The following is a 9029-nucleotide window of genomic DNA, read 5'->3' on the forward strand; positions in this document are numbered from 1 at the left end:
AATGAATTTTTGCCATAGCAGATACTTATGTACATTTCTTAATCCTTAAAAATGAAAATATTTTTATCTGTTGGTTTTTGAGTCAAGGTAAATGTTTTCTGTCAAGCGAGAAAGGATTTCATCTATGCCTGGGTGATATTTTCAGATATAAAGAGTAATAATGATTTCTGTAGAAGTGTAGATAGACGTTCATCGTAAACCAAACGAGTGGAAGATATGGTTATGAAACGCGTCAAGAACACGGTTGACTTACATCTATGTTGATGTCATAACACCACTGGAATTTTTAGTGACGTACTGCAGTTTTTTTACGACGATTGATAAGTAGTAGTAAATATTATTCCCGAACCTTAAGAATTCTGACAAGGCTATGAGGCAGTTCTCACGTTATTCCATGATGACGCTAAACAGCCACAAAGAATGTGAGTGCATGCTTGCGTTTGATCAGTTTTAGTATAGTAACTGCCAGTTATGTTTAAACTCATTTACTTAGCTATATTGTTATTAAAAAGGATAAGCTTACAGCCTTCGCTAACTTAACTCAGATGTCTCTGATACAATAAGAATATAAGAACAGTAACGTTTACGTCTAGCCAATACTGAACAGACGACCTCGAAATAACGGCGAAGAATGAGTGGTTTTCCCATTCCTCAATTCTTAAAACTGGAGAAATGCACTAACATTTCTTTGTATAATATGGTTGTATAGTGGGGTCAGAAGGAAGAGGAAGTCTAAATAAAGGTTTTGAAACTCAGAGTGCATTTGATATTATTAACTTATTACCTAAATACCATAGTCTTTATGCTCTTTACAGCTTTCACACTACTAACAATAGTACAAAGTTCATTAACATACCAAAAGACAAATGTTCAAACGTTCAAGTGGCCAGCAAAGATAAAATCGTTCGAGCTGTTACCGTAACACCGACACATACCCGATTGGTGAGGGAATTAGCCAAATGTACACAGCAGAGGTCATTGACAATAGTGAAAATATCTAAAAACTGCTGCACTCACTTCCTTGTCAGGTCAAGCTACTTGAATCAGGCTTTATTGTTCCAAACATTTTGTTAGGAAATGAGCTGAGGTGAATGGAATAAAAAATGAAATTAATTATAATTTTGATGAAAATGTCATGTATATTCAGCGGCCCATTTTGGAAGTATATTTTTAATGAAAACACCACTTTATGGCATCCGATATAATACTAAAGAAACGAACAAGTTATTTAGGTAATTTCGTAGCATTCAATTTCAGTTTCCTCTTTTTTTTTTCCTATCATTCTAGTTCAGTCATTATTCCTGTAAACCTTATCTGTATGTGCGTGCATGGGTGCGTGTCTCTCTTGCTGTAAGGTTTCATGTATCCTTTTGTAATTTGACTCTCGATCAGTGGTTTTAGAATGACCATCCTTATCTGGCGACATCCAAGCCACAGAGTAACGCTGGCAGTAGGTTTGCATAAATGTCATTAACATCCCGGAAGGTTTTGTAATACCTAGAGAACAGAAACCCAAATGAACCTTAATTAGCCAGCAACCGAAAGAGAAATAAAAGAGGCTGTTGGCCGCCATGGGTGTCATGGAATACCTTCCGGTGTTGATTAAGAGCCAAGTCGATAATTGGCTAATTCATCCACCAATGCAGATGTCTTTCGCCTTAGTTGCCAAGCAAGACTAAAAGGCCGTAGGGGAATAAAGCCGCCTAGTGATGTAAATTAAGAACCTAACAATAATGAGTTAAAATTAACAAATTATTCAGAAAGTTATGTAAAAACATGTGCACATTCAGTGGTGTAACGTTAAAACTAAAGGAACACCTGAATAACGAAATTTTTTAAACTGAAGTCATATGGAAATATATAACACATATGAAGATAACGAAAAACAAATTATTTTCTTTTGTTCAAAATTGTACATAGTTACTTTGAATGCAGCTGCGAAAGATTACTCAATGTAGCTATAAATGAAATGTAACAGATTATTCATCAAAAATTCAGATAAAAAAATGAGACCTTTCTTTAGCCGAACATAATAAAAAATTACTTCGTAAGATAAATTATATTTTCGTTTAATGACAACATTATTAAAGTTGTTTTTATTAAATTTTCTGTATTATAAGATACTGACATAATAAAAGTTAACTTTCAGGTTCTAAATTTTCATTAATAAGTTCATATTTTACCATGTGAAATCTGTTCAGTAAGACGAGAGTTTAAACTAAATGCAGTTTTAAATATGCCATACACACCTGTTTGCGTGTAGTTGTAAGGCTATGGAGCGGCTAGTTAAAAACCTAAATATGTAATATTTCCAAAATTTTATATTTGAAAGAAGAAATGGCTGTTTTGTATCATAGAATGAAAAAAATATGCTACTCGCTTTTTCATAAAAATATTCAGTCAGATATGATTCTTTAATGTGTCAGTATTCCAAAAATTGCTGTTGTTTGCAATAGCTCACGTCTGTTAATGCGATTTTTTTTTTTTTTTTTGCAGGTATGGATATGTCAGGAAGCAGCCATGGCCCAGGCCACTGACGTAAGCCAAATCTGATAGAACTCACCAAGCCGGAACAGTAAGTTCAGATTCACCCTGGTGTGGAATTTTCCTTCCTATAATTTCTGCATAATTCTATTTTGCCTCAACCGTCCAAAAATGGTAAAATTTTGGTTTGCTTTGTTCACGTCATTTTTAAGCTCTATACATTTCTGAAAAAAGTTAAGTATACCTTAGTTTAACCAGACCACTGAGCTGATGAACAGCCCTCCTAGGGCTGGCCCGAAGGATTAGACTTATTTTACGTGACTAAGAACCAGTTGGTTACCCAGAAACGGGACCTACAGCTTATTGTGGAATCCGAACCACATTATACCGAGAAATGAATTTATATCGCCAGAAATAAATTCCTCTAATACTTCATTGGCCGGTCGGAGACTTGAACGCGGGCCCAACAGAGTGCTAGCCGAGAACTATACCGACCCGTCCAACGAGGAACTTATACATTTCTGAGTTGAGCTTTTCATACAGAGAGGTTTTTCATTCAGAGTTTCATCACAGTACCACACCGTCTTATTCGGCATTTGTGCATGCCACAATACCACCCCCTAATACTGGTGTCGGCAGCGCAATCCTTAGAAACATTAAGTTAGGCTCGTTTCTCCATTTAAAAACTACGAGCATAGTAACAACATTGCTTGTGAATTAAGTTACCAAAGCCATGGTATTCCACATTAACAGTAATTATTATTAGACGGGTAAAAGATAAATCAGTTAACAGTTCAATTCCGTTAGCCGCAACCTCGCGCAGCCATTGAAACTGCCAAACAATACCGCATCAAGCGTTCGCGAATTGTTCCCCACTTACCAAGGAGCTCTTCACTCTTCGTCGCTCTCCTTCCAAAGTATTTTATTGTTTCCTTCTCTTCGTTTCGTTATTTCAGCTTTTTTTTCCTCTGCTTTTCTTGTTTTATCTCTCTTATATGAATATAAATGTATCTGTGAAAGGGTGAAAGTATCTGAATCTTATTGTGTTAATATTTCAAGAATATTACAAATAACCGTAATATATAAGCGAACAAAAACTGGCATTCCTTAGTTGCCGTCAGCCATATCACCCACCTTCACTATGAATGTAGGACCAGTCATGCAATAAAATTGAATGCAATAGGATTCTTGCCGAAGAAATATAAGAAAATAATGAAAATTCTATTGCGTCCCTTTTCGAAAGCAATGGAGAGCATAGAATAAATAAAAGTGTTTTGCATGCGTGCGTCTTAAATGGAGAAAAATTCAAAAAAAATAGAGAGAGAGAGAGAGAGAGAGAGAGAGAGAGAGAGAGAGAGAGAGAGAGATGATGATTTTATCCCTCCAAACGAGATAACAGGATATCATCTTCAGACCGGTGACCTCCTATTAATTATATATCCTCTAGCCCTTAATCTTGTTCACGGTCCGTTGTATACCTCCGCGTAGTCCTTGCTAATCCTTTGGCTTCTTCCAATCTGGGGAATTAAGGGGTCATTTAATTATACATTATATATATATATATACATATCCATATACCTATGCATATATATATATATATATATATATATATATATATAAATATATATATACTGTATATATACATATAAATATATATATGTATGTATTAAAAATAAAAAGATTTGCATGTTTAATAAAAATTAATACAAAAATGGAATATTTTTACTCAGTTATAATTGAAAATAAGAGCAGGAATGCTTGTATTAACTATATCTGAACGGTGGGTGCAGAAATTCTTTTATTGCCGCTGCTAAATAATATTGTAGTCGTCAGGTGTCACTTATTTACAAATTCCACACCATATCTTTAAAAGGAAATATTCGCTTCCTGCTTGTCTGTTATTGAACGTCCTAAATTTATTAAAGGTATGGTCTGTTGTTGAATACCCTAAATTTGTTAAAGGTATGGGATTATGAAAGGTGTAATTGAGTGTGTGCTTTGACCAGAAATTCTTCTTCAGACATCTATTTTTACTAGTTCCATCAACCTTGCTTCCTTTTCTATACCTTACCTCTTGCCAAGTTCCCTACTTACTTACTTTTTTTACCTACAGTGTGAGGTTCTCTGCGTAGTGGACTTCGGTGTATACTAAACTGCCACAGTTTCAGCCACAGAGGAAGAAATTTTCTCATACTAGGTATACTGATCTGTTGTTTGCAAATAAAGAAAAACCCTAAGATCATAACAGCTTCTGTTAACCCTGATGAAAAAAAATTAAGTATACCTTAGTTTTACCAGACCACTGAGCTGATTAACAGCTCTCCTAGGGCTGGCCCGAAGGATTAGACTTACTTTACGTGGCTAAGAACAAATTGGTTACTTAGCAACGGGACTTATTGTGGAATCCGAACCACATTATAGCGAGAAATGAATTTCTATCACCAGAAATAAATTCCTCTAACTCTTCACCAGCCAGCCGGGGAATCGAACTCCGGCCCAGCGAGTACCAGTCCACAGCTCTACCGACTCACCCAACGAAGAGCTAACTTGGGTCTATAGCTTACCCCCTTACTTAAAGTGACCAAATCCTCGGCTCTGAATTCTCATCTACCATGAAATAAGTTAAAGGTCGATAAACAGTCGATGAAATACAATGTCAAATCACCGTAGTTAACAAAAAGTACTATTCGCACCCTCGTGAAGAATAAGTCACTCCAGTAATGGCAAGTAACTTGCTGCCCCGGATTAATCACATATTAAATGGCCGGCGCACATGTCTTTCATACAAGATGAGACAATTTATATCGTATTAAAGGAGGCAAAATCCCGTCCATCGAACGCCGGCCAACTGTCGGCGCACGTGGTCACGCAAATCATAATATTTATCGCTTCCTATTTATCCTATTTATCGCCATATTTACGACACCGTTCGTCGCATGGCCGAGAAGAGTGAGCTCGAGGGAATAATATGTGATGTGGAGAAAGAGCAACATGTAAATAGGGGTCAGTTCTCCTGTGCCTTCAGCAATAATGACCTTTATGGTCGGCGGAATTAGGAGGGCGGTGGCGACATTTGGTATGCACTCAAAAATCTCTTTTATAAGCGAGAGGGTATTATCTTCTCATCGAAGATTATTGTTGCGTTGGGGGGGAACGTCCTGTGAGGCAAGCTGTTTGTTTTTACGTAGATGCAGGCGCGTTTAAATACGCACACACACACAGACACTATATATATATATATATATATATATATATATATATATATATATATATATATAATTTATATGTATATGTGTGAGTATTATTTATGTATATATATAATGTGTCTATTTGCTTGAATTTATATATACACAAATAAAATACGTATTGGGGAAAACTCGTAGATATTATCTAATAATTTTTTACTATAAATGCTTCCTACTTTTTGCAATGTTTTATGCAACTGAATTTTATAACGCTCTTTGTCACCGAAGATTTTATTAATGGTTTTCCTCAGCTGCTTTCAATTTTGACAGGTCTTTATTCGGAACGACTTGGATTTTTACTGTATCTGCATTGCACCGAAGTATTCATTTTTCAACTCAGTCATAATGTAAAACCCAAACGTTATATTTATTACTAATAACCTCGCAGACTGAATGATCATTTTCTTAACTGGATTTACTTTATATTTTTGCTTTTTTTTTTTTTTTTTTTTTTTTTTTTTTTTGCCATGAGCTGTAACGAAAAAGCCACAATAATTACATCACTGAAAGAGTTGCTCAGTGAAACGTCATCATTAATAAGGTTGTTTGCGTTGTTTATCGCGATCTAGGTTTTGCAGAGAGAGCCTCTCGTAAGAGTGACGCAATCAACAATAACATAATACTATTATGAATAGCGAATGCTGAGTATCATTGATCAGTTTTACGAGATGAAATGATAAGCCGGACCTCTTTATGAACATGCAGTAAGAAGGGGAGAGAGAGAGAGAGAGAGAGAGAGAGAGAGAGAGAGAGAGAGAGAGAGAGAGGCCAGAAGGTAAAGAAAGGGACGAACTGGGAAAGGACTATGTAAAAGACTCGGACCTGGAGGGGGAGGTGGTAATGGGGATGGGGGGGTGAGGGTTTGAAAAGGGTGAAGAGTAGGGTGGAGTGGCGCCCCGTGTATCTATTACACCGTCTGTCAGTCAGTGGGTAACACGGCACATTAACGGATTAAATGAACCATGGCGTATATATGTACGCTGACAGGGAGACATAGAGAGAGAGAGAGAGAGAGAGAGACACTGAGAGAGAGAGAGAGGTATGTATGCTGGAGAGACAAGGAAAATGATGCTCGATTTTCCAGCTGACATTCTATTCGGCGCGTTTGAATTTCGCGGAAATTGGAAAAATCCGGGTTAGGGAGGAACTTGTCCTTCTTTGTCCTCCTCCACCTCCTCCTCCTCCTCCTCCTCCTCCTCCTCCTCCTTCCCTCCCCTTCCTCTTCCTTCGTACTGTACCGGTGATATTTGCGAGGTAAAAAAAAAATAGAAAAAGAAGCGGAGGTTTTTTAAAAGTTGCCCTGTTATTGAAGGCCACGCGAATGTTCCGGCGATAAAATATGCTGTGTGCTCAAAATTACCTCCGATATTTCGTCCCTAAAAATGCTCTCTCTCTCTCTCTCTCTCTCTCTCTCTCTCTCTCTCTCTCTCTCTCTCTCTCTCTCTCTCTCTCAGATTCTTTTCACCACATAAGAACGTTTTATTGTCGAAACCCATTTTTTCCCAAATCGATGAACAGTAGCGTTCGGCCATTCGTTCGAAAGAATAAAAGAAGAAAAAAATGGATGTTTCAATTCATTGTAAAATTCTATTATTGTCCAGTATTAAGCCCAGGTCAGAGTCAAAGCATCACATGTCCAGCACAAGAGCATTACCGTCTCTTATGACAATTGTCCCGAACCCCAGGAAAAAAAAGGAAAAAAGATTTATTTCCATTGTGCCTTTCGCAAATATCATCGCTCGGAATAATGGGATTGCTGGGGCGTGATTAAGAGCGAAATCGACTGGCAAAGCCGACAATATATACGGTAAGTCGAAAGCGTATTAACAATTGTGTCCGTGTGTGTGTGTGTGTGTGTAAAAGTGTGTGTGTGACCGCGGCCTATGGGCTCCAGATGTTTTGAATATCCAAGCGCCCTTCTCAGGAGTCCAACGCATTTCCTAATTCCCTAAGACCCTCCACCCCCCTATACCCTCCCACACATTCCCTATGCCCTCTTTCCTAAATCCTTCATGATTATGGCTCCCTTGGAAGTGATTATGACATATAAGAGTGCCACGGATTTGCCATATTTCATAACCAACTCTTTCAGGATGTCATGTATTCAGAATTTGAGCTGAAACTGGACGGCAGCTTCCTCCCGTAGAGTCTTTAGCGGCGGACGAAGAGGCTGACGTCGTCGTTTGAATGGAATATTTACCGTGTGCCATATGCTTTTGAGCCTGCAAACACCTGCTATCCCTTCCCAGAGGTTGAGGTAGAGGGGGAGGAGGAGGAGGAGGAGGAAAGTGGATGAGTGGAAGGGGGAAGAGAGAAGAGGAGAATGGAGGGAGAGGAAAGAGGCGGTAGGAATGGAAGCGGGGCAGGCAAAGAGCAAAATAAATGAAGGAGAAAGAGATGGAAAGGACGATTTTTTTTTTTATTCCTTCATTTTCCTTCTTTTTTTTACCCAAAAGGGGGAGGGGAGAACAGAGCAGGGCAGGGAAGGAGGGGGAGGAGGGGAGGGCCCTTTCGTTGTTCCGCGTCTCACCGAAACTATCATGTTCCCATTATGTCAAGACCATTGAAAGATGATACGTCCCGAACAGATATATATAATACACTCGCGGAGTTCGCCCTGTGCTACTGCTACTGTGCTACTGGTGCTACTGGTACATGTGCTACGGGTGGCAGCTCGACATTAGTGTATTGATTACGTTAATTCCACCGGGCGTTTTCCACATTAGAAACCGGTTTTCTTTTCATGTTACGGAAGGAGAGAGAGAGAGGGGGAGGGAGGGAGGAGGGATGTGCATGTCCATGATAGACATTTTTTCAAACTCTCTCTCTCTCTCTCTCTCTCTCTCTCTCTCTCTCTCTCTCTCTCTCATCTTCATTATCATATTTCCGCAACTGACTTTGCAAAATTGCTTATAGAGTCGGTGCTTTCGCGTGATTTATCATTTTCATTATATCTACGTACTTGCGCTGTTAGTACAGATTTGCTTAAATTATGGATCCACGCTGTGTATATAAATGTGCGTATATGTATATATATATATATATATATATATATATATATATATATATATATATATATTTATATATATGTACATATATAACACATACATGTGTATATATGTATTATGATATATATATATATATATATATATATATATATATATATATATATATATATATATATATATATATATAAAAAGTAACTTCCATACACATACTCATGAAATAAATTCAGTTGCAAAACTCCAAAATATAAAAAGTAAAAAAAAAAAGCAACGCAGAAAGAAGCAAAAATTATAA

At 37.5% G+C, this 9029-nt stretch overlaps 1 long non-coding RNA gene across 1 annotated transcript in view; it reads left to right on the forward strand.

The window, feature by feature from the left end:
• Window positions 1-9029, forward strand: part of LOC136846901 (uncharacterized) — a 428530-nt gene that overhangs the window by 265856 nt on the left and 153645 nt on the right. Inside the window, exon 6 of the long non-coding RNA XR_010855563.1 lies at window positions 2497-2575. This is a non-coding gene — a long non-coding RNA (uncharacterized lncRNA). The remainder of the gene's footprint in view (window positions 1-2496; window positions 2576-9029) is intronic.

This window comes from Macrobrachium rosenbergii, chromosome 2 (genome assembly GCF_040412425.1).
Source record: "Macrobrachium rosenbergii isolate ZJJX-2024 chromosome 2, ASM4041242v1, whole genome shotgun sequence".
Classification (NCBI taxonomy): domain Eukaryota; kingdom Metazoa; phylum Arthropoda; class Malacostraca; order Decapoda; family Palaemonidae; genus Macrobrachium; species Macrobrachium rosenbergii.